General features: G+C 33.2%; 1 protein-coding gene and 1 pseudogene across 1 annotated transcript in view; one reads left to right on the top strand and one right to left on the bottom strand.

Moving 5' to 3' along the window:
• LOC149743905 (uncharacterized) overlaps positions 1-26316 on the bottom strand; it is a 129686-nt gene that overhangs the window by 12225 nt on the left and 91145 nt on the right. The gene's annotated exons all lie outside the window — the stretch shown is intronic.
• Positions 1-26316, top strand: part of LOC149743906 (FUN14 domain-containing protein 1 pseudogene) — a 57602-nt pseudogene that overhangs the window by 12213 nt on the left and 19073 nt on the right.

The raw sequence follows: 26316 nt of genomic DNA, 5'->3' as shown, positions 1-26316 counted from the left end.
GGAATGAAGTTGACAGGGAACAAACAGGGGCTTTTAAGGTATTACCCTGACTTCTGAATATATTGTTTGGTTTATCATGATGATTTAATTGTACATCTAAGTTATATGCAGCAGTTGTATGTATATTTAATGACTTAAAAACATTTTTTAAATGCAATGCTAATAATACATTATGTGCACAAACACTAGAGACGCAGCCCATTCAAAAGGCAGAGAGTTCGGAATCAGAGGAAATCAAGGTTGAATAGTTATTGCACCACTTACTATGTTTGTGACCTGGACATTTTTTAAAAGGGAGGCAATAATATCCATTCCATAGGGCTGCCATGAGCACTAAATGAAATGAATGCAAACTGCAGGCAGAATGCCTGGCACATCGATGCTCAAATTGAGAATCAGCAAGAAGGAAATTAACTCTCCTTTACTGACAGCAGTTACAACAGAAAAGATGTGTTCGCTGCAGCAACTACATTGTAGGAGGAAGTGTCAAATTGTGAGTGAAAAATGCAATGGAGTAACAGCTTCCAATAAATAACACTGTAAGAAAGCAGAGTTTCGTCCTGCTCAGGCATGCATATACATAGGCAGAGGGGAGGTGTGATAGAAATGGCTCTCTTCTCACTGAGACTCTTTCACCCTCAGATGATCTGTCATTGTACGCAGAACACAGTGGCAGATTTATCCCCACATTTCAGGTTGCTCAGTAATGGTTCAGGTGAAAGCATTCAGGAGTGACATAAAGTGGGAACTCATAAATGACAGAGTCTATTACTGGGTGACAAGCTCCAGCCTAGTGACTTTGTATAGACTCTGCAGAAATGCTTTCATTGTCATGAGATTTAGGAGGAAAGGAAAATTCAATGATAACACTGGTCAGCACATTTAATGGCCTGATACTATTAGAAAAACAAAACCCTCCTATGGACAGAAGGCTAAACAGTTTAAAGTAATTGCTGTAATACAGAGCAATTACATTTACTGATGCAACTTGTAATTGTGGTGAAACCTAGGTGTACTTTATATTTTCCTTAATATTTCAAGGAATATTGCTGTTTCCATATTCTGAATAAAGATATTAGATTTTCACTCTGCTTTTATTTTGTATTATAATCAGAATGATGATTAATGGTGTCCTTCTCTACAATTAAATGATCGGTCAAAAGAAAAATATGTATCAATAGCTTATACGTGTAACTAGTATTCCCTGTAAAAATTGCTTTGAGGGAAGTAGTGGGGATAAGCTGGCACTTGGGCTCATGTAATTGTGCCTCATGCCATCTACCCTTCAGTGGTCAGTCATAATGGGACCTGGTTACTTCATAAGTTACTGTATTTAAATTTTGAATCATTTAAAAACTTTTAATGTTGGGGAAGTAATAATGCTGATGTCTATCCAATTATTAGTTTTACAGGGAACATTACAATCTTTAAAAATTACCTATACATACTTTAATTCTGTTCCTGTTAATATTTCATAGGATTCCTCTTTGATGTTAACCTAAAATGTACAGATGACATCCTTCGTCTCATGTTTTCTGTGATATGCAAGCAAACAGCTGCATTATCACTTCAACTAATTGAAAAATTAATTTTAAATATTATTTCTTATTTTTGCAATAAATATATCATTATTTTACTTTTTTTCTGTCAAAGTGTTAATCAGTTTAGGTAAAAGCAGGAGTCAAAACCATAGGTCCAATACCTGTAAATTACTAGCAATTTGCCTTGATAACCTAGAAATAATGATCATCATTTATACAGGCATTTTTACACACATTAAATCATACTTAAATGATGAGGCATGAATACAACAACACAGAAAAAACGAATTGTGGAGAATTTTAAAGGAATTGGATAAAAAAGGATTTCTTAGGATTAACGCTGGATATAGCTCTACTTTATTGCTCTTTCAATTTTGTCACATTCAGATCTAAAGAAGATAAGCAGCTTTTGAGTAGGGTATCTCAGTAAATTGAAAAGCCTTAAAAAAAAGCAAAAAAAAAAAAAAGCAACATACAACTCATTAAAAGTCATTAAAAAAAAGAACAGAGGTTTTATATAGTCCTATAACCAATGAATAAATTGAATATCTGATTAAATTTCCACAGGAAGACCAATGAATTTCTCTGATGAATTCTTTGAAACTTACAGTGAAAAATAGAACATAAATCTTACACAAACTCTGCCAAGATCAGAAAAAGAAGAAATACTTGCTAAAGTCAGGTCAATCTCTCACTTAAATGAGTATGCCTAAATCCTAAATAAAATATTTTGAACAATATACATGAACAACAATTCATCATGAACACATTGAGTTTTGTCCAAGAATGAGGAGTCCTTTGCAATTCAAAACTCTGTTAGTATAATTCCATTATGACTGAATCAGGAGAAAACATACGTGATTGTAACATTAAATACCAATGAAAGCATCAGGTAAAATTAGTTACCAATCTTAATAAACTAGTAATAGAAAAGAATTTCCATAACCTGATAAAGTATATTTACGAACTCCAGCAAAAAAATTACAATAAAATTGAAAAAAAGTTTTTAAAGTTTTCTCTCTGAACAAAGGAAGAAGGCAAGGAAGCCTGTTGTTATCTCTAGTAGACTTATTTTTTAGAACTCTTGGAATAAGGCAAACATTAGAAGAAAGCATAAAGCTATTATTATTGAGAAATATAATATTGATGAATAATTCAGTAAGTTGCTGATACACCATTATATTTATAAAATAAATGTATCAAGTTTTCTGAATATAAGACAAATGTGCAACAATTGATTGAATATCTATATACCAGATATAAGCCATATGGAAAGAAAATGGTAGCATCGACAGCAAAATCAAAAAGCATGAAATATATCCATATTAAATGTACAAGTCCTTTGCATTAAAGACTTTAAAACTTATTTATGTACATTTGAAAAGAACCAAATAAATGCAGGATGATATCCTATTCCTGCAATCAATGATTCAGTATTGTTAAATGTTAATCTGCTCAGATCATTCTAAACATGCAACACAATCACAAACAAAATTACAATCGGGTTTTTTTGTGGATATTGTAAAATACATATTAAAATATGAAGTATAAGTAATGCAAAAGCAATTTAATTAAAAAGAATTAAAGAGTTGGTGATTATTCTAATGACGATCACATTTATTGGAAAATAAATTAGGAAGCTATGTTTTGGATTAAGGATAAGCAAAAAAATCAATGGTACAGATTTGGGAGTCCAGAAACACACTCACACATATATGGATACTTGATATATGACAATAGGGAAAGGATGGTCTGTTCAATAAATAGTGTTTTGTCAATTTGTTAAACATACACACACACACATATATAATAATGTACTAGTTAATATAATACTATATATATTAGAGTAAATATTCAAGTCACAAGCTGAGAAACAATATTTGCAAAACATATAACTGACAAAAACTCATTTCTAGAAAAATATATAAAGTCCCACAAATCAATAAGAAAATACAGAGAATCTCATAAGCAATCGACAGGATGGTTGATGAGGCACTTAAATAAAAAGGACATCCGAATGGCCAATTACTGTATGAAAATATTCCCATTAATCACAAGGGCAATACAAGACATAGTTACCATGAGGAAAAATAAATAAACAAGATAACACTACACACCCACCAGGTCGCTACAATTAATAGGATTGACAATAAAATATATCACTGATGGAGCTACAATGTGGCAGGTAAAAATGGAAAACTGGCACTATCTATTGTTGACACCCATGCACCAACAATTTTATCCAATTATATGTACCAAATAGAAATGCAGAATATCAATATGTTCATTAAGAGACAAAACAAAAATACACATGGGAGCTTTATCTGTACTTGTTCTAAACTGGAAGCAAATCAAATATCTATCAACAATGTAATGAATAAATCAATTGTAATATATTCCTGTAACATGAAATTATAAATCAAAGTAAATTAATGAACTATTGCTATAAGCAACATCCCTGATGAATCTCATCAACCCATAAGTGGGCTAAAGGAGACCCTCACATACTTGCACGCACACACAAACATACACAACAACCCCCACCGTGCACAATGCATACACACACACACAACCAGACAAAACTATCTAAGCTATTAGAAATAAAGGTAATGGTTATTTGGAAGGAGAGGCGGGAGAACATTTTCGAAGTGCTGTTCTATGACCCGTGTGGGTGTTACTTAAGTGTTCTCACTATGTGCAAATTAATTGAACTATATACTTATACTTTGTCCATTTTTGTATATACATTGTATTTCGATTAACACATTTTAAGATAGTGCTATATGGAAGACGTATACATTGTACATGGGTACATTTTTTTCTAATTTAGAATGATATTATACATCCCCTAGAGACAAAGATAAAGCTAGCCAAGAATCTCTGCACACATAAAAGGAAAGGCTTGGTGCAGATGTATCTAGGAATATCTATTGTTTAACTAATGGAGTTGGTATAAAATCATTTTCACACTGAAAAATCATTACTAGATTCTTTAAAATTCAATTTGAGCGGGAACTTTTCAAAGAAAACTTTGAAATACAAAATTGTCATTTTTAAAAGAATTTAATCATATAATATTTCAAACATGCATAAAAGTACATAAAATATAGAGCACCATTTATCTAGATTTATCAGGTATAAATACTTCACAATCGTTGCTGCAAGTGTCGTTTTTGTTTAGAAATAAATGTGGAAGGTGTAACAGGCTCATACGACAAGCCCTTCCTTTCTTTATATAACCAGTGAAAAACTATTGTTCTAATTTTGATATTTATCTTTTCTTTGTTAACTCAACATTCATTTTTACTTTTGTTCATTTTCATTTAAGTAACTCTCATTGTTTCTAGCGTATGACTGCATCAAAATGTAATAGTGCATTCCCTTACTGATGGACAGTAAACTTATTTTTAGTGCTACATATCACATATATACAACTTTAAAAATCACCTAGTACCTAACCAATTAAAATGATAGGTAACATAAATGCTGTGAAATTAAGGCAAACAATTTGTTCTTTTTAAAAATATCAAAGACAATAGAATGATTGATATGAAATTATCACCTGATTTCTATTTATCTGAAATCAGAATGCTGTGATAAGCAATTTATTCATATATGTTTTTAATCACCGTAGATTCTATGTCCATCTACCTTATGGTAATAGATTTTTAAGATATAAACTATCAAGGAGTAAACATATCTACCTTTCTGTTTTATTTCTTGCTTATTTCACATATATCTGAGAGAATATTGGATCTATTTACTCTTTATCATCATTTGCAATCTTATACTATAAGATAACTTCCCAGTAAAATGAAAAGTTTTTATTTCTCACAGAAAGTAGCAGGGCTTTGAAAGTGACTAATGTCAACCTCAAAAAGTAACATAGCCAGTTACTTTACAAGCAAAATGGGTGTAATCTGGAAAGCAGGGAACTGCAGTTCTGGGGCAGGCAAGCTATAGTGAATCATTGGCAAGTGTGAAGAGATAAAAGGAAGGTCAATTTCTACTAGGTTTTAGGAGGAAATTGGGGAAGGTTGTTTTGAATAAAATTTCACTGGAGAAGAACAGGAGTTCGAGGTTGTGGCAGTTTCTTACTGGTGGTTAGCGCATTGTTGCTGGGGCAGGGAGGGATCTTCCTTTTCTGCTTCTTTTTTTAATAGATCTTTATTAGAATATAATTGATTCACAATAGTGTGTTAGCTTCTGTTGGACAACAAAGTGAATCAGCCATATGCATACATATATCCCCATATCCCCTCCCTCTTGAGCCTCCCTCCCACCCTCCCTATCCCACCCCTCTAGGTCGCAAAGCACAATCTCCCTGTGCTATGCAGCTGCTTCCCACTAGCTATTTTACATTTGGTAGTGTATATATATCAATGCTACTCTCACTTTGCCCCAGCTTCCCCACTCACCCTGTGTCCTCAAGTCCATTCTTTATGTCTACATCTTTATTCCTGCCCTGCCACTAGATTCATCAGTACCATTTTTTTTTTTAGATTCCATATATATGCGTTAGCATACGGTGTTTGTTTTTCTCTTTCTGACTTACTTCACTCTGTATGACAGACTCTAGGTCCATCCACCTCACTATAAATAACTCAATTTAGTTTCTTTTTATGGCTGAGTAATGTTCCTCGTATATATGTGCCACATCTTCTTTATCCATTCATCTGTTGGTGGACATTTAGGTTGCTTCCATGTCCTGGCTATTGTAAATAGAGCTGCAATGAACATTGTGGTACATGTCTCTTTTTGAATTATGGTTTTCTCAGGGTATATGCCCAGTAGTGGGATTGCTGGTCACATGGTAGTTCTATTTTTAGTTTTTAAAGGAACCTCCATACTGTTCTCCATAGTGGCTGTATCAATTTCCATTCCCACCAACAATGCAGGAGTGTACCCTTTTCACCACACCCTTTCCAGCATTTATTGTTTCTAGAGTTTTTGATAATAGCCATTCTGACTGGTGTGAGGTAATACCTCATTGTAGTTTTGACTTGCATTTCTGTAATAATTAGTGATTTTTAGCATCTTTTCATGTGTCTCTTGGCCATTTGTATGTCTTCTTTTGTGAAATATCTATTTAGGTCTTCTGCTTGCAGGATACAAAATTAATGCACAGAAATCTCTGGCATTCCTATACATTAACAACAAAAACTCAGAAAGAGAAATTAAGGAAACAATCCCATTTACCATCACAACAAAAAGAATAAAATACCTAGGAATAAACCTACCTAAGGAGGCAAAAGACTTGTACTCAAACAATAAAACATTGATGAAAGAAATCAAAGATGACATAAACAGATGGAGAAATATACCATGTTCTTGGATTGGAAGAATCAATATTGTGAAAATGACTATATTACCCAAAGCAAGCTACAGATTCAATGCAATCCCTATCAAACTACCACTGGCATTCTTCACAGAATTAGAACAAAAAATTTTACAATTCGTATGGAAACACAAAAGACACTGAATAGTCAAAGTAATCTTGAGAAAGAAAAGCAGGCCAGAGGAATAAGGCTTCCCAACTTCAAACTCTACTACAAATCTACAACAATCAAGACAGTATGGTACTGGCACAAAAACAGAAATATAGATCAATGGTACAGGATAGAAAGCCCAGAGATCAACCCATGCACATATGGTCACATAATTTATGACAAAGGAGGCAAGAACATACAGTGGAGAAAAGATAGCCTCTTCAATAAGTGGTGCTGGGGAAACTGGACAGCTACATGTAAAAGAATGAAATGAGAACACTCCCTAACACCATACACAAAAATACACTCCAAATGGATTAAAGACCTAAATGTAAGACCAGATACTATAAAACTCTTAGAGGAAAACACAGGAAAAACACTCTTTGACATAAACTACAGCAAGATCTTTTTTGACCCACCTCCTAGAGTAATGAAAATAAAAATAAACAAATGGGACTTAATGAAACTTGAAAGCTTTTGCACAGCAAAGGAAACCGTAAACAAGATGAAAAGACAACCTTCAGGATGGGAGAAAATATTTGCAAATGAAACAATGGACAAAGGATTAATCTCCAATATATACAAACAGCTCATGGAGCTCAATATCATAAAAACAATCAATCCAGTTAAAAAATGGCCAGAAGACCTAAATAGACATTCCTTTCTTTTCTTAAAAGCAGGAGATGAAATTCCCATGTAAAAAATGTCCTCCCTCATACCAGAAGAAAAACAACGTTCTTAACATCATGGATAAAAAGTTGAAACCCAGAGAATGTTACACAAAGAATTCTATACAAAAAGACCCTTTAGGGCTTCCCTGGTGGCGCAGTGGTTGAGAGTCTGCCTGCCGATGCAGGGGACACGGGTTCGTGCCCCAGTCCGGGAAGATCCCACATGCTGCGGAGTGGCTGGGCCCGTGAGCCATGGCCGCTGAGCCTGCGCGTCCGGAGCCTGTGCTCCGCAGCGGGAGAGGCCACAACAGTGAGAGGCCCGCGTACTGCAAAAAAAAAAAAAAAAAAAAAAAAAAGACCCTTTAAAAATTGCTTCTCTTCCTTCTTCCTTCTGATTATTCAGGCTGGTATGTGCATGAGAGCTTTCCCTTCTAAACTTCCTGATAATGTTTTAAATGAAGTTGTCTTTTATTTATTTTCACACCTTATAAAATTTAGTATAGTATAGAGTAGATTAAAATATTAGAATAAAGGAATGTAAAATAAATAATTCTTTTCCCTGTTTTCTTCACAATGTCTATTTTAGACTGTTCCTAGTCTAGTCTTGCTTTTATTCAAGACAGAGTCAACTTTAGATAATTCCACCGACATACCACATATTTGTTTTCTTCTTGAACGTAAGCTCTCCCATGTTTCTGCTTTTTTGGGGTATTCACTTTTCTTCTGTAATGCCCTCGTGCATGTGATATTAAAAATTAATAAACTTATGTATCTTTTCTCCTGTTAGTCTGCCTCTTATCAGTTTATTTCATAGAGACAGCTGTTGAACCTAGGAGGGTAGAAAGAAAGTCTTTCCTCCCCTACATCAGCTAGGGCTGCCATAACAAAATACCACAGAATGGTAGCTTAAACAACAGGAATTTATTTTCTCAGAGTTCAGAAAGCTGAAAGACCACAGTCAAGGTGCTGACAGCATTGGTGTCTCTCCTTGGCGTGAAGACAGCCACCTCCTTGCTGTGTCCTCACATAGCCTTTTCTTTGTATGCCTGTACCCCTGGAGTCTCTTCCTCTTCTAATAAGGACATAGTCTTATTAGATTAGGGCCCCACCCTTATGATCTCTTTTAACCTTAATTACCTCTTTAAAGACACTATTCCAAATAGTCTCACATTCTACGGTACTAGGGATTAGGGTTTCAACATATGAATTTGGGGGGGGGGACATAATTCAGATCATAACAATACATTATAAAGAAATGGACAAAGAAGGACAGTAATGAACTCGGAAAGTTAGGGAGTGATAATCCATATAAAATGGGAAAGATGTATAGGAATATAAGAATGATATTATTTTACACAGTTTGGTTATAATGTTTTCTGTTTTGCCAAGGTGGGTATGTGTGTGTATACATGTCCATGTCCTTTGCTTTTTTTTTTTTTTTTTTTTTTTTGCGGTACGCGGGCCTCTCACTGTTGTGGCCTCTCCCATTGTGGAGCACAGGCTCCAGACGTGCAGGCTCAGCAGCCATGGCTCACGGGCCCAGCCGCTCCGCGGCATGTGGGATCTTCCCGCACCGGGGCACGAACCAGGCAGACTCTCAACCACTGCGCCACCAGGGAAGCCCCCTTTGCATTATTTTTAAAATCAGAAACAAGAGCTGAATTTTTATCGAATGACTTTTCATTCATGTAATATGAGGTTTTATTCTAGATTGCCTATTTTCTTAGTAGTTATAGATATAAATTTAACTATTCACTGAATTTCATTTAATATTTCACTCAACATGTCATCATCTGTATTTATAGGTGTTTTCATTTTTATAATTTTTGGTTTTATTTTTATGATAAATACTACTTCACAAAATAAATCATTTTCCATCTGCTATTATCAAAAATAGTTTACACAAAATGACAATTGCTTCCTTTACCTATTACTGCATCACAAATCTCCACAGCCTGAAGTGACTTAGAACAACAATTTACTATTTCTCATAATGCTGTGGGTTGTCAGTATGGATAGGTCTTCTGTGGGTCATGCCTGATGTTGCTCATATGGCCATAGTCGCATGATGACTTCACTAGGATTGGAGTGTCTCAGATGGCCTGATTCACAGGTCTGGCAGTTGAGACTGACTGTTGGCTGTGGTACCTCTGTTCATCTCCATCTTCCAGGAGGCTCTTCAGTTCATCTCCAGATGAATTCTGTTTTCTGCCAGGCACTTAGTGACAAATACAATTCTTTGCCTTCTCTCAAAAAACTTACAGTCCAGTTTGGGATAATTATATGTATTTAGATAAATTGTTTTATATGTTATGATAGAAGAATGCATGGTAATATTTTAGCGAAGATAGGAATTTATTTTTTAACTGTTTCACAAAGAAGACACATTTAAAGTGAATTATGAATAATGAGTAGGTTTCCAACAAAGAAACAATGGACATAAAATTAGTTTTTTTACTTCTTTCCTCTTAAATTTTAGCTTTTCTTGTCATTCTATCATTGGCCTCCTTATTTCTACTTCTGAATTCCTTATAATAGGAGCAATTATTGGAATTCAAAACTATAAACCACTGCTAAATGCTAATTATATATATATACAGACATATAAACAGGTGAACTTATAGACAGAGAGTTTTTTTCCAGCCAGGACCTGCCTATTAAATATAGGTACAATGATATCTATACCAAATCAAACTCCAGAATGTAATAACCTCCACTAGATTTCTGTAAACTTTAGAGGACTTACACAGTGAATAACCTTACTTGCACTAACTTATTCTTTTCTGTTACTTTCTTACTATCTGATATGTGTTTTTTTGTTTTTTTGTTTTAATTATCGATGTCTGGGGGTCAACCCATCTTGAGCCTTTTATTTAAAAGAATCATTGTTCAATTAATTTCCATAAGTTTGTATTTAGCTTAATATTATATCAAGTTATTAATACCTAATCATGGTTTTGAATACTAAACAAAGTATTTCAGGTAATAAGTAAACTTTAAAAGTTGCCAGATGCACAGTCAATATGATTAAATTAAGTATATTTCTGGGCTTCCCTGGTGGCGCAGTGGTTGAGGGTCCGCCTGCCAATGCAGGGGACACGGGTTCGTGCCCTGGTCTGGGAGGATCCCACATGCCGTGGAGCGGCTGGGCCCGTTAGCCATGGCCGCTGAGCCTGTGTGTCCGGAGCCTGTGCTCCGCAACGGGGGAGGCTGCAACAGTGAGAGGCCTGCGTACCGCAAAAAAAAAAAAAAAAAAAAAAAAAAAAAAGTATATTTCTGAATAGTAGCATAAAACAATTTAGAAGTAAAATTTTAAATACCATTAATAACATCAAAAATATAAAATCAGCAGAATACATTTCAGAAGATTTCTAAAACCTACAATAAAGGGTACAAACATTGTTGTAAAAACATTAAAGAAGTTCTAAATAATTGAACAGATACCAAATTTGTGAAAATATTGTAAAAGTATCAATTTTCCTCATATTCTTATATAGTCACTAAAATCTCAATGAAAATGTCTAAGATTTTTTTAACTTTTGTAGAAAGTGAGAAGGTGATTCTAAGATTTAGTTTGAAATGCAAAGAACCTACTGTAGTCAATATATTCTTGAGGAAGAATAAAATTGGAGGACATACATCCCAGATTTGACAAATTACTGAAAAAGCTAGTTATTAGCATCATAGTGTACTGGCATAAGAATAGACAAACAATATCAATAGTACTAAAATACATCCATATATTTGGGCACTTGACTTATATCGAAGATTAAAGAGGTGAAATTATGTTGAAGCAATAAATTAATGAAAGATAATTGAATCAAGTAATTTTATCTCTATAATGGTAAAAAATAAATAAAACTTGACAACTATCTTATACCATTCAATGAAATTGACAAAACTTAGTTCATAGGCATAACTGTGAAAAGAAATCTAAAGTCTCTATAAGAAAACGCAGAGGGATATCTATATGACCCTGCAATAGGTAAAGATCTCTAATATAGGAATCAAAAACACTGAAGAACTAGTCCTAAAACAAAAAATTAAAAATTGGCTTTATAATAAAGATTTTTTCCTTTGCCAATAAACCTCATGAAGAAAGTGAAAACACCAAAGAAATAGTAGAAGAAAATATATATTTGTTATATGTATGTGCTGTAGGACTCATATTCAGAATATAGAAAAGACTTCTCCAAATCAATAAGGAAAAAAATAAAAATAATGGGAAATGTCCCTTGAAAAGAATTTTCATATAAATTATATTTAAATAGCTAATAAGCGTAATAAATATAGTCAACATCACTATTCATCAGGAAAACACAAATTAAAAATACAAAGAAATACTGTTACATAAATACAAATTAAAAGTACAAATAAATACAGCTACTAGGACAACTATAATTAACTAAGAAAGAAACTACCAAATGTGTGGAATAGGTGGAAAAATTGAATACATGGCTGGTAGGGATGTAAAATTATAAAACTGCTTCAGGATAGCTGGCCATTTCCATTATTTCCACTCCTAAATGTATACACAAGAGAAGTGAGTCCACACAAAGACAAAAATATTGATAACATATTTATTCATAATAATAAGCATCTGGGAAAAACCCATATGCTTAACAATAGAGAATGGGTAAATTGTGGTAAATCTTATGAAGGAATATTACAGAGAAGTACAAAAGAATACACTTCGAATATATACAACATGAATAAACCTAACAGACATAGTACTGAGTGAAATCAACTCAAGACAAAAGTAGTAACTGCTATATGATTCCATTTATGGCAAGTTCTAGGATAATCAAATCTAATTGATGAGGAGAGAATTCAGAATAGTAGTTAAATCTAGGGGCTAGTTTAGACTGAGAAAGGGCAGGGAAGTGCCTTCATGGGTGCTGAAACAGTTCTGTATCTTGTTCTGGGTTGTGATTACATGGGAGAATACACATGTAAACATCATCATGCTGTATTTGTAGATTTAGTTCACTTCATTCATTTTACCATATGTATTTTGCCCCTTGATTTTCATAAGACAAGTAAATACTTACATATGTGGAAAATGTATCTCAGGCAACTACTGTTATAAACAAACTCATTTTTTCCCCGAAGAAATGTAATTTTCAAAACGAAGAAATAGTCTGATTTCTTCATTATCAAAACAATAAATCCTTATTCTTGTCCCTAACAATTGATATAAAATTTGTTCATCTTGTTGCTAATAATCAATTTGGAGATAATATTATATAATAGAAATGGTATCGTGTATAGTCTCCTAGAGAATTTGCTATATGAATGCTGGCAGAAGGGTGGACTTAAGTATGTTAAAAATATGAAGAAAATAATCAAGAGTATTTCCACAACGATATTTGAACACTAAAGAGTAGCCAGATGATCTAGAACTTTAAGTAGTTATGCCAATTCAAAGTTATGTTCAAAGAGAAATACACAGTTAAGCAAGTCAAGTTCATTATCAGAAAACGGCCTGTCTGTTCAGACATAGCATGTAGTTTCACACATTTCTGTTTCACCTTTTGAAAATTTCAGTCATTAATAGAGTCTTCTCAAAAAGCTTTAATCCATTGTGAGATTCTTTTCCTGATAAAAAGAGTATCATAATTACAAACTTTGATGTGGAAATTTAAAAAGCACATGGCAGACATAGTTCCAAAGTGTGTCTTCTAATTAGTCATTAGGGATGTTTTGGTTAATATTTCCTCACTAATGGTCTGTCTTTCTACAAAGTTTCAGACTTTATGGAAGGAACTCTTCCCCATAATGAGAACCTGCCAGCACATTAGTAGTATTTACCCTATCCTTTTAGAAATTCATAATTAATACATATATTGTCCTCTACATTTAATTGTTTCATTCTTTATGTAATATTAAAGAAACCCAAAGGATAATTATTTTACTTATAATTTTTTAAAATAGGGAAACTGAGGGTCACAGAGGTCAAAAGTTCAGGATTACAGTTAATAGGAAGTGGCAGTAAGGCTTGAAATCGTTTAGATTATGTTTCCAGAAGCTAAGTTTTATGGGAATGAGAAGATATTGTTGCTAAATTTTCTCAAATCATTATGGAATGTTAAAAGACAGTCTTATATATCAATTATCCACCATAAGCCTATGAATCAGTTCTCACCATGCTGAGCAAAAGAATTGATTTAGGGTCAAAAGTCACAGATTGGATGTGACCTATATTTTTCATTTGAGTTCTTTAGTTACTGTCTCATTTATTGTGATCATCTACCATGAAAGATATTAAATTTGTTCTTGAAGTACTAACGATAACCCCTGAAAGGTGCTGTTATAATTTAAGCAGTGTTTTAATATTCATAGAAGGAATAAGTGATATGTAGCAAGAGAAGAAAGGCACCTTCACTGTGAAGGATCTTACTTATTGTCTCAAATTACATTATTTAAGAGACAAGACTATAAATCACACAGAGGGAGGCTAATGAAATTTACCAATCCACATTTTTTTTGGAGCACTTGACTTAACTATATTGAGGTTAATTCTGAAATAAAAAGAATTTACTATCTAGTACACCGATTAATAAAAAAAAATCACAGTCTAATGATGACAATTAAATACTGAATGTAAAAAGAAGAAATACAGTGTTATTTTTAGTAAGGTGATAGAGGTGTTAAGAAAAAATCAAATGGAAAGAATTAATGATTTTTTACTGTTCCATAACAGTGAAATTGTGATAAGTACTTAAATACCAACATTAACAAAGTTTTCTTTCACCAAATTAAAGATTTTCAAAGATATTGATAGTGACAAAATACTAAAATAATAATAGTAATAATAATGATCTTAATATTATTTCAATGTCAAATAAAACACAATATTATTCATTTAAAATCATGCTCAACTACTAATGTATGTTCTATTCTCCATGTTTCTATATCTTATTACCTGAACATGAAATAAACATTTAATATTTAACGCAAGACAAAAATTGGTATTTTGGACTTAAGGAACAAAAGCTAAGACATGGAAATTTAAAACCGTGTATACTATTAGAACTTAGTATTAAGACATTAATTGATTTGACTTTATTTATATGATTTTTTTATTTCCAAAAAGCCAAAAATTAAATTAAGAAAATATTTTAATTGAATGTAATCATAAATATATATGAATATATTGAATTATTTATAACTTGAATTGAAAGTTAGGAACATCATAAATTACTTAAATATATATTCATGTCTGTCTGAATGAGCTTTTGCAAAAAATTATACTTCATGGATTTAGCTGTATTATTTTCTTAAAGGGGTTTATTTTTAAAAACGTATTTTCACAGTGCTTGAATTTTTTCTCCAATTGTTTTACATCTATCTCATTTATCTTGAAGAATATTGGGAACAAGTCAAAACTGGAAATGCTTTATACTTTTTCATTACACATTTATATTTAACCTTATACATTATTCACTAATTCTACGCAATAAAGTCTATTAAAGTGACATGAACAGGGTACAAACATCTGTCAACTTACTTGGGTGATAGATATCATTCCTGCACTACTGCTGGGAGCTTTTATATCCCAGCCCTTCTAAATCAATCTCTCTCTCAACTCTCTCTCTTTCATTCTCTTTTGCACATATAACACATAAAATTCTTAATCTTCCCTTCCATTCACACATAAACTAAATTTGATCAACAAACCTAGTTGTACCTTTTGTATATTAAAAAAAAAATCTTAATAAGATCATTTTATTGGCATGTGCTTTCATAAGCTTAACCTTAATTTTCATGAAGCAAATTTTAAAATGTAAAACGAATTTTAAGAACTCAAAAATGGGAAAATATAAGAACTTTCTCTAAAGGGATCTGCTTATTTTGTTAATAACTGGATCTTTGTAATAGCTGTTTAATCTTCTGCTAAGCACTTATTATGATTTGTATTTACTTACCTTTAATATTGTTTTTCCTATTTTCTCCCAGAATTGTGAGCTCAATGAGAGCAGGAATTTTTTTTTTGGCTTTTTAATCACCATAATTCCATTATCTAGAACAGTGATTGACAAATAGTAGGCACTTTGGAAATCATTGACCAGATAACAGGAAATAGCTAATAATTATTTGTTGGATAATAAGTAAACACACAAATAAACCTAAAATTAGAACTGGAATTCCTACTAAAATATAATCTATAGAAACTAAGGAACTCTCTTTTGAAAATTGTCTTGAGTAACATTGAAAATTTAGAATTTGAAAGACCTATCTTTTTTTTTTTTGTCATTACAAATCTGAATTGATATTCTGAAATAAATATGGATCTATCATTTACATATTCTTAAACTTGCTGAAGTTAATTTAAAGAGCTTTCTGTGTTTTGCTCTAATTTGAAATGAATCATGCTACTGGAAATAACCAATAATCTTTATTAAAATAAAATTATTTAAATTAAATTTCTATTGTTTCATTACTTATGTTTGTAAATAATAATTGTGAGTAAAATCACATGCAAATTTATTATGTCAATAAAAATTCCATTCTTCTTAGACAAAGAATAGAAAAGTATCTAGATTGAAAATTCACTGAATTGAGACTTATAACAAGGATTAATGTTTTACTTCTGCATTCCCAATGTTTTATGCTCCTTCTAATACTAAATTAGAGTGACTGGAGTATTAAACTACCAATTGGGACACCTTAATTCCAGCTATAAATTCCCACAATTTATTCACAAATCTGTAACAGAAATAAACAAAAAAAGTTCTCCTCCCTAAAAATAAAAAATGGAAAGATACTATAGTAGCTATGAATATACGTATTATTAAGTTACATTTTATTTTATCAATACTATAGTATATATCATTTGACATTAATATGCTATATTTATAATGACATTGTTTTACAACATTCTTAAAATATAGGGTTTCATTTTTTCATTTCCTTATTCTTAATCATCAATAAGGTATTAAATTAGATGCTGGAGTAAAATGTCAAAAAATCCTAAACACTTTAGAAGGAGATAATTTTGTTATAGTTGCAAAACTATTCTCTTTAATGCATCATATTAGGTTCTGACATTTCAATCTATTACAAGAATCCTTTGTTGACTGGATTTATCTCTTTAAATCCAATTTATCTCCATCTAAGTGCTACTTTTCTTGACACATAACATGATTTACCTGGATATTAGAGATAAAGTCTAATAATATTTCATCACTTGCTTAAATATTTGCTACATGATATTAAATTTTCCTTTATTACTTTGGAAAAAAACATTATATACAAATTTTATACTGAGTGAGTAAGGAAAAGATACATAGTAAGTACCTAATATATTTTCCATTCCCTTCATATTTTAAAAATTTAATTACCCTCCTCACTAAGTTTCTCAAAAATCACATGGTTCAATTTAGTACTATCAAGTTTTCACTTTTCAAAATACAGAACATTATTTAAGTAATCACCAAAAGAAGGAAGAAGTAAAAATAGAAACTATTAAAAGTATTTGTCTCTAGGAAATTGGGCTACTTTCAGGGAATGGTGAAGTAGGGGATTATTGCTTTCATTATAAATTGATTTTGGCCTTATAACTTAAAATATCTGGTACAAATTCTATTTACAATAACAATTATAAAAATACTAATTCTCAAATATCTGGAATTCAAAAGCATTTTTAAATTTTGTAGTATGTGGCTCATGGAAACAGACTATGAAAAACATGTGCAAAAAATAAAATGAACAGAATTATTTTAGAAAGGCATAAATGCTAAGAAAGCAACAAAATAGCACATATTCCTGAGAGTGATAAAGGATCAGGAGTTCGATGGTCAAGAAAAACTGAACAACAATTCTCTATTTTCTCCTTCCCCTGGCCTTTGGTAACCACAATTCTACTCTCTACTTTTATAAGTTTGACTATTTTAGGTACCTTATATAAGTAGAATCATGCAGTATTTGTCCTTCTGTGACCAGCGTACCTCACTTACCATAATGTCCTCCAGGTTCATTCATGCTGTCACATATGGCAGAATTTCCTTCTTTTTTAAGCCTGAATAGTTTGATTCATGCAAGATGAATAAGTTCTAGAGATGTGTTGTACAACAAGTTGCCTATAGTTCGCAATACTCTCTTGTGCACTTAAAAATTTGTTAAGTGGGTAGATCTCACGTTAAGTGTCCTTACCACACTTAAAAAAAAAAAAAAAAAGGGCTCCCCTGGTGGCGCAGTGGTTGAGAGTCCGCCTGCCGATGCAGGGGACACAGATTCGTGTCCCGGTCCGGGAAGATCCCACATGCCGCAAAGCGGCTGGGCCCGTGAGCCCTGGCTGCTGAGCCTGTGCGTCTGGAGCCTGTGCTCTGCAACGGGAGAGGCCACAACAGTGAGAGGCCCGCGTACCGCAAAAAAAAAAAAAAAAAGAAAGAAAAGAAAAGATGTGTTGGAAAGGTGAAAAGGAACAGATACATAAATGAGGGAGTCAGCCTTCAGAAGATCTGGTGGCAGAATATTCCATAAGAAGGAAAGGGAAAATATATCTTTAAAGTGGAATAATAAAAAGACAAGTGACTATAGGAAAAGGGGAAATGAAAGTGAGAACAGAGAAGTAAACCAGGTCGGACTGGGCCTTGGAAGACGTGTTTAAAATTTAATCTCTTCGAGAATTCTAATAGGGTTCTAATTCCAATGGGAGTTCACTGTAGTGTTTGAAAATGAGAATGATGTTACCTAATACATATATTAAAACTACAAAAATATTCTCAAAAAAAATGAAGAAAAATTCTAGAGGAAAAAAGTTGTACATGGACATGTGATTGATTACTTCATGGGTCTTTATAGATTTCACCAGCCAGAAATTTTCAAGGATGCTCTATAAATGGGGTTCAATTAATTATGTCTTTTCTGTCTTGGATGGTGTCCTTGGTTGATCATCTTATTCCTGGATGGTGACATTGAATTCCTAAATAAAGTCTGTCACTCTATTAAGGGCATTTAGTTATTGTCAAAGTAATTGTGAATAATTCCTCACATCTAACCCAAGCTCCAATAAAGTTTCTAGATAAAACAAAAAATATCTGAGTTCAGAGCTGCTTTCCAGACCATTAAAAAAAACCCATGAATCATTAATATAATTTTTTCTAAGATTCCCTCAGAGATAAATGGCACATAGTCAATTGTTCGAAATGACATAAACCTAACTAAGAAAATAGAAGAAAGAATTTGAGAAACGACTTGAGTTGAGAGTCAGGGGCTAAATAGCAGAATAACACTTTGGAAGCCAACTGTAGAGCTGTAGATGCAAATGATGGAGAATAATCTCAAGGCTGAACTAAGAGATTTGAAAATCGCTCCCAAGATAGAAGGGTACATTCCTTCTGTCATGTTTTCTGCTTCCTGTTCATAGTAAATTGTGAAGAGAGAGAGAGAAGAGGGGAGAGAGAAAGAAAGAAAGAAAGAAAGAAAGGTGAAGGGGAAGGGTAAGAATGGGAAGGGATGGGAAGGAGGAAGGAGGGAAGGAAGGAAGGAAGGGAAGGCGGAAGTTAAAAAAAGAAAATTAAATAAAGAGAAAATGGGCACAGTATTTTTCTTCAAGAATTAGTCTTCCTGATTAAAGGAAAACTTTAAAGTATGTATTTAAGATTTATCCTAAGATAAGAACAGTGCAATTACCTGGAAGTATAAGGTTTTGGACTAAATATTTGAATTTTTTACTTTTCTGTAAGTTCTTGAAAGGTTTCACCTCACTTCTATTCATATACTAATACTAACGCCAATTCATGCTAATTAAAAAGAACAACAGTAAATAGAGTAAGAGTGAGTTTCACCAGAACTTTAACTAAAATTAGGATGTAAGCTCATAAGTTACAATGTAGATATTTGTCTATGATATCACTATCTGAAGTTTTACTGCTGAATATGTGTGCTTTAAACTGACTATAACTCTACTAAAAAAAAATAATTGGAGGCTTGGGTTTGTGAAATCTCCCACAAAGAGAATACTCTGATGCTTTCATAAATTTTCATTATCTGCTCCTTCACGCTGTTCTGTTCTACCTGGCTGTCTCCAACCATGATACAATTTTTGAGGCCCAGTTTAAAATGCATCTCCCATGTAGTAATCATTTAGTTCCATTGCTTTCATAGTAGACAACTATAAATTAATATACCCTCTTTCCTTAAATATATTTATACCATTTTACCTCATACTGTAATCATCTTTGGCATGTTTTTCTAAACCTCACCTTCCTTCCTGGTGCACACTGATCTGAACCAGGTCAAATAACAAGGTTCTTTGTGGTAGATGTTACCACTGATACAGTTGGATGAAAGCTGTAGGTTTCCTCTCTCCCCTAAACATTACCAGGTGGATGCTAAAATTAAAGCAAGTACGAGAAAAAAATCCACCACCACACACACCTATATTTATGAGTAAAAAGGCACAAAAACTTGTACAATCTTTTCTTAAAGATCCAGTAAATTCCTAGCTTTCTAGCCTTTATCCACCTTCATACAACTTATGTAGGGTTTGTTTCTGACAGAAGTAAAATTATTTTAGTGTAAGATGAAATTAATTTCAAGTGGAAAAATCCTCTGAATCTAAGCCCTAGAACAATAACACCACTCAAAAGTGTGTATTATATTAGGTTTTTCTGTAAATTCAAAGTCAGAGATGTTGTTATAATATTTCTAAGAAATCAATATATCTTGAACAACACTTATTAAAACAAGTAAAAAAGGTATTTCTTGTAAAATTTTATTCTGATTAATAAATCTCTAATATTCATCTAGGAAATCTAGAATTTCTAAAGCATAGATACAACTGACACTTTTCCTCTCTTCCTCTCTGCCCCTCACCCCACACTCACATCCAGCTTTCATTCTTGAATAGGACACTTAAAAGTAATACATCTTGCATGTTGATTAAAATTCACTAAGAGATTTATCTATAATTTTAATTGCATTTCTGCTAGAATACTTGGAAATAAATTTTAGATAGCATATTTCACAAACATCATATTTAAAATTTCTTCAAGTCAGTATTGTACAAATTTATGATTGTAAAATCCTACAATTTTAGGATTGTATTAGTTTACAAAATATTTGTTGTCTCTTCACTATGAGAGGACTTACATTCCTATCTCATTAACTCCAGGCTTGACTATTGTACTTACAATGAATTTGACCAATAAAATATGAACAGAAGAGGGATGAGGCACTTCCAAGGAAAATCTTTAAGAACCTTTGATGGTTCCATCATTTTATCTTTTCCATTTCCCATGAAAACAGAAATATATTTAACTGGGACTGGTCATCTAGCTCAGTTCCTTTAATAAAAATGAGAAGCACATCCACAGACAAACCATCATGAACATGTCACAATAATAGGAAATGCATCATTTTTATTTCCTTTTTTGTATGTGTCCCTGAAACTTTGTGGTTTATAACTTAAGCATAACTTAGCTAAGGCTGACCAATGTGAGTACACAATTTTTTGTTTATTTGTTTGTTTTGTATATATATTGTTCCAAAAAAGAGCAATGTTATTTTTCAAATTTTAGGTGCTTAATAATTATTTTTCCTATGACTGAATTTTGCTGTCATGTATTAAGTATAAACTTGCCATAGAATATTTAGATATATTGTTTTTCTCTATTTTGGTATTTAGGTTAAAACACAGTTACTCACATCTCTCAAACCTTATTATATCCCTAAGGAGTGTGTGGATGCATAGATAGATAGAGCAGTCTAATTTGAAAATTGAATCAAAATCTCTGAAAGAGGGACCAGATATTTGCATATTCATCAACCTTACTCAGATAAGTATAATGCACACCGAAGTTGTAGAACTGTTGTTAAATGCGATGATACCTAAATCTTTTAACCATTCATAAACATAAAAATACAATATGTCAGAAATAATTTTAGTTACTTGCCATGAAAAGCAAAGAAAATTAAAATGTATATGCAATGTATAGGTGTTTTTTATTCAGGACTATTTATCAAATATATATAATTTTATGTAATTTTATACATAAATTTCAAAATTTATGCATTCTACATATAAAATTTTAGAATCTAAAATTAACGCATTTATCACTTGAATCTTTCAGAATTGTTTGTCAGAGTTTCTCTTCCATATCCTGTTTTTTCACTTGGAGTCATCTTCATTTCTTTCAACTAACAATTAAAGATTATTTAAGAACAAGATTTGTCTTCTCATTAGGGAGAAAAAATAAAGATTTATTAATTGCAAATTCCTCCTAATAAACATGTGGGGAAATTTACATTTTACAAGGAGATATCAATGTTTTTCCTTCTCTTTTTTACCTGTCCACGACTACTGTCCAAATAAGAATGACATATTAATTAAGCAAAATCAAGATGTTACCTATGAATCTCACATTTTGATAAAGATTGCTGTTCTTTTGATTACATTCCTCCTCAGCTTACCATTAACTTATCATTCACCTTCTCTCTTAACCAGATATGACATATTATGGAGATACTACTACAAAGAAATGATACAATTTAGAAGAAAATGCTGGATAGGTTTTAGGATAGGTTCTGCTGCTAACAAGAACAAAAATGTTATATACATTTGAAAAATTGTCAAAATAGCAAAAATTGTCAGGTCAAGATTTGAGTAAAATAAGAAAGCCACAGAGGTAACATACAAAAAGATAACATACAAAATATGCAGTAGAGTTTTAAAATTATATTGAGACATATCACAAAACACTTTAGACCAAGGTTCCTCAACCTTGGCACTATTAACATTTTGGATCAAATAAGGTTTGGTTGATGGGAAGGTTGTCCTCTATATTGCAGGATAGTTCACAGCATCCTAGTTTCTACCTACTAAATGTCAATAGAAAAAATCCTGTTGTGACCAAAAAAAAAAAAAAAAAATCCCATTGAGGGCAAATTAGCCCTCATTTAAGAACCAATGCTCTAGGTCAGTAAATAAAATTGAGGTTAAAAAAAATGTTTTTTAATTTCTGGAAATACATAACCTACAAAAATTGACACAAGAAGAAAATGAAAACTTAAACAATCCTTTACTCATAGTAACAAATTAAATAGTACTGAAGCCACTATCCTCATCCACAAAAATTCTCCCCCCCAAAATAATATTTCTAGATGGACCACTGCATAGAGGATTTCTACTGTGCCAACACAGCTAGACTGATACTGCCTTTTAACAGAATTCTCTTTCCTACATAATTACAGGTTAGCATGACCAAATGAAGCACTTTGCAAGAAATTTGGAAGGGAGAACTATGTAGCAGACACATTAATTTTACATTAGGAAGGTTTTTTGTTTGTTTCCGTTTCTTTGCTTTTATGGCTTCCAAATGGGCTGTGAAATTTGGAGCAAAAAAAATGATGAGTTCACAACACTAATTTTCCTGCCCCAATCTCTTATAAGGGAGCTGACTACCATAAAATAAAACCTCATCTTCTATAGACATAGTGCTCATATTTATAAAAGTCATACCTGTGTCAAAGAGTGTTTTTCCTATGTTTTCCTCTATGAGTTTTATAGTGTCTGGTCTTACATTTAGGTCTTTAATCCATTTGGAGTGTATTTTTGTGTATGGTGTTAGGTAGTGTTCTCATTTCATTCTTTTACATGTAGCTGTCCAGTTTTCCCAGCACCACTTATTGAAGAGGCTGTCTTTTCTCCATTGTATGTTCTTGCCTCCTTTGTCATAAATTAGGCAACCATATGTGTGTGGGTCTATCTCTGGTCTTTCTATCTTGTTCCATTGATCTATATTTCTGTTTTTGTGCCAGCACCATATTGTCTTGATTACTGTAGCTTTGTAGTATCGTTTGAAGTTGTGGAGCCTGATTCCTCCAGCTCCACTTTTCTTTGCAGTATTATTTTGGCTATTCAGGGTCTTTTGTATTCCCATATGAATGTGGTACTGATGAACATAGTGGCAGGGCAGGAATGTAGATATAGGGAATGGAGTTGAAGACACGGGGTGGAGGGGCAAGCTGGGGTGAAGTAAGAGTAGCATTGACATATATACACTACCAAATGGTAAATATTTAGCTAGTGGGAAGCAGCAGCATAGCACAGGGAGATCAGCTCGGTACTTTGTGATGACCTAGAGGGGTGGAATAGAGAGGATGGGAGGGAGGCTCAAGAGGGAGGAGATATGGGGATATATGTATGTATATGGCTGATTCACTTTGTTGTACAACAGAAACTAACACAGTATTGTGAAGCAATTATACTCCAATAAAGATCTATAAAAAATCATACCTAAATTATAAGATTACAGAATTGGATTCTCAAGCTTGCAAGGCTTTTTATGACAAATTTAGGGTATTGATTGGGAAGGATTGGGGTCCTAAATATTAGGATAGAGGCATATGGAAAAATTCCAAATAAGATTGGAAAGTTGAACTTTTAAACTCTGCTAAACTGCCTTTCTTTTAGAATTATCTCTTCAACCTCTTGTTTTAAAGACGTTAGTTTCCTCTTGTTTGAAGAAACTATAATTTCCTCCCCACTGAGACAGTTCTCTTGCAAGAAGAGACTGCTAATCCTCTCCATATCCTATCTCCAACAATTCTTAATGCTCCTACATCTATAACCAGAGTCAAGTTCCATCAGGGCCCAGAAGGTAATGTACAAAGTGTGACATGGAAAGTATTACACATACCAAAAATTTTTCACATATGATTTTAACATTCTACATTTACCAAAACCTAGGTAAACAAGTGAGAATTAATCCTAAGGTTTTTAGATTAAGGTAGAAGAAATACAAATTTGGCTCAGGCTGAGGAGAGCAATAAGGTCTCACTTAGCCAAGATTCTGGATTCAATATGTTAAATCAAGAAGATAGGAGTAGCTTTAACATTTTCCTTTGCAAATGACTAAAATCTGGGACCAAAAAGTGCTTACATTTAATTAAATTAAATGCTAGAAATTCCCTGTCATATTACTGAGGGATATAACCAAAGTCTTAGTGAGATCGGAACAGTAGAATGTATTTATGATGTCATATTTGTTTATTTATCTCCTAATGCACCCCTCAGGTGGATCAGAATACACTCTCTTCATTAAGTCTGGAAGAAATATATTCATGGGGAGTCCACAGTGTCCTTAATGAGCTCCTTTGTGATTACATATTTTTTTCTTTTTAAATATATATTTACTTATTTAGCTACATCGGGTCTTGGGTGGGGCAAGTGGGACCTTCGCTGCAACCTGAGGGATCTTTCATTGTGGTGCATGAGCTCCTCATTACGACGAGCAGGCTTCTCTCTAGTTGTGGTGCACAGGCTCCAGAGCACACAGGCTCAGTAGATGCGATGTGCAGGCTTCTCTCTAGTTGTGGCTCATGGGCTCCACAGTGCACAGGCTCTGTAGTTTGCAGCACGTGGGCTATCTAGTTGTGGTGCACGGGCTCCGGAGTGCACGGGCTCAGTAGTTGCGACACACCGGCTCAGCTGCCCTGTGGCATGTGGGATCTTAGTTCTCCAACCAGGGATGGAACTCGCGTCCCCTGCATTCTTAACCACTGGACCACCAGGGAAGTCCCTGTGATTACTTTCTATTGTTCAGAAATATAAGCAGAAACTACTGTCATGGATCTGGGCTCCCAGAAATCAATGGGGATAATGGAATTCCAGGGTGGCAGATGGCAAATAGAGGCACTTAATCTCCAGAGATAAAATAGTAATGGTAACTCCACTGCAGAGCAGAGCTGAAGCAGGAATCAGAATGTCTATGCTGCAAAGATTTTGGTGTTGAATAGTTCATCATTATGTACCTAGAACTAAAATAAATGAGTAGTCTGTTAAATTTGTAAAAGTAAAAATTCCCAAATGTGTTAACCGTGATCTGTTTTAGAACACAATACAGTCACAGACATCCCTCAACCAGTTTACAGTAACCAGAGTCATTTTAATGAAAAGAAGACTGAGTCCACTTGAGGAAAGACCTAGCTATATAGCCCAAAATGGATATTGTTAATATTTCTCCTAGCTTTTCCCTAAAGACCTGCAAATATTTACCATGGTTACTATGAACTGGTGAAGGTGAAATTATCAGACTTTTCAAGGGCATTTGACATTGACTCTGACCTCCCACTGATGCCTGGAGATAAAAATAGAACTGTAATGTACTAGTCAGAAGAGAGGCTTATGAAGGTCACATAATCAATGGAGTGTGTCCATTTCATAGTAGACCCAGTGGACACCTAAACCCACACCGTGACTATCTTCTGAGTTCCAAAATACATAATCAGATAGCACATGCTCATCAGCGGACTTGGTTCTTTAACCCGTGGAAAGGGCTTTGTTATGGTAGGGAAAGCCTAGTGAAAACCCCTAGATCTTCCTTTACACATAAAATATAAAACCGGAAACAACATCACATCCCAAGAGGGATTTCAGAGATTAACGTCACTATCAAGCCCCTAAAAATGCTGGAGTTTATTCCTACCACAGCTAATTCAACTTACCTATTTTGCTTGTGCAGAGGACAGATGTAAATAACCATTATGAAATGAGATTATTGAAAATATAATCGTGCAGTGATTCCAATTGCATCTGCTAATCTAGATGTAGTTTCATTGCTGGAGCAAATCATTACATCTCCTGTCAACTGATAGGCAATGATAGAT

This window comes from Delphinapterus leucas, unplaced genomic scaffold (genome assembly GCF_059928025.1).
Source record: "Delphinapterus leucas isolate spDelLeu-1000000601 "Yukka" unplaced genomic scaffold, BTC_Dleu_Yukka2 spDelLeu_asBTCV2_sq57, whole genome shotgun sequence".
NCBI classification, from domain to species: Eukaryota; Metazoa; Chordata; class Mammalia; order Artiodactyla; family Monodontidae; genus Delphinapterus; species Delphinapterus leucas.
Note: the sequence above shows the minus strand (reverse complement) of the source record. Positions and strands in the feature narration are given on the sequence as shown.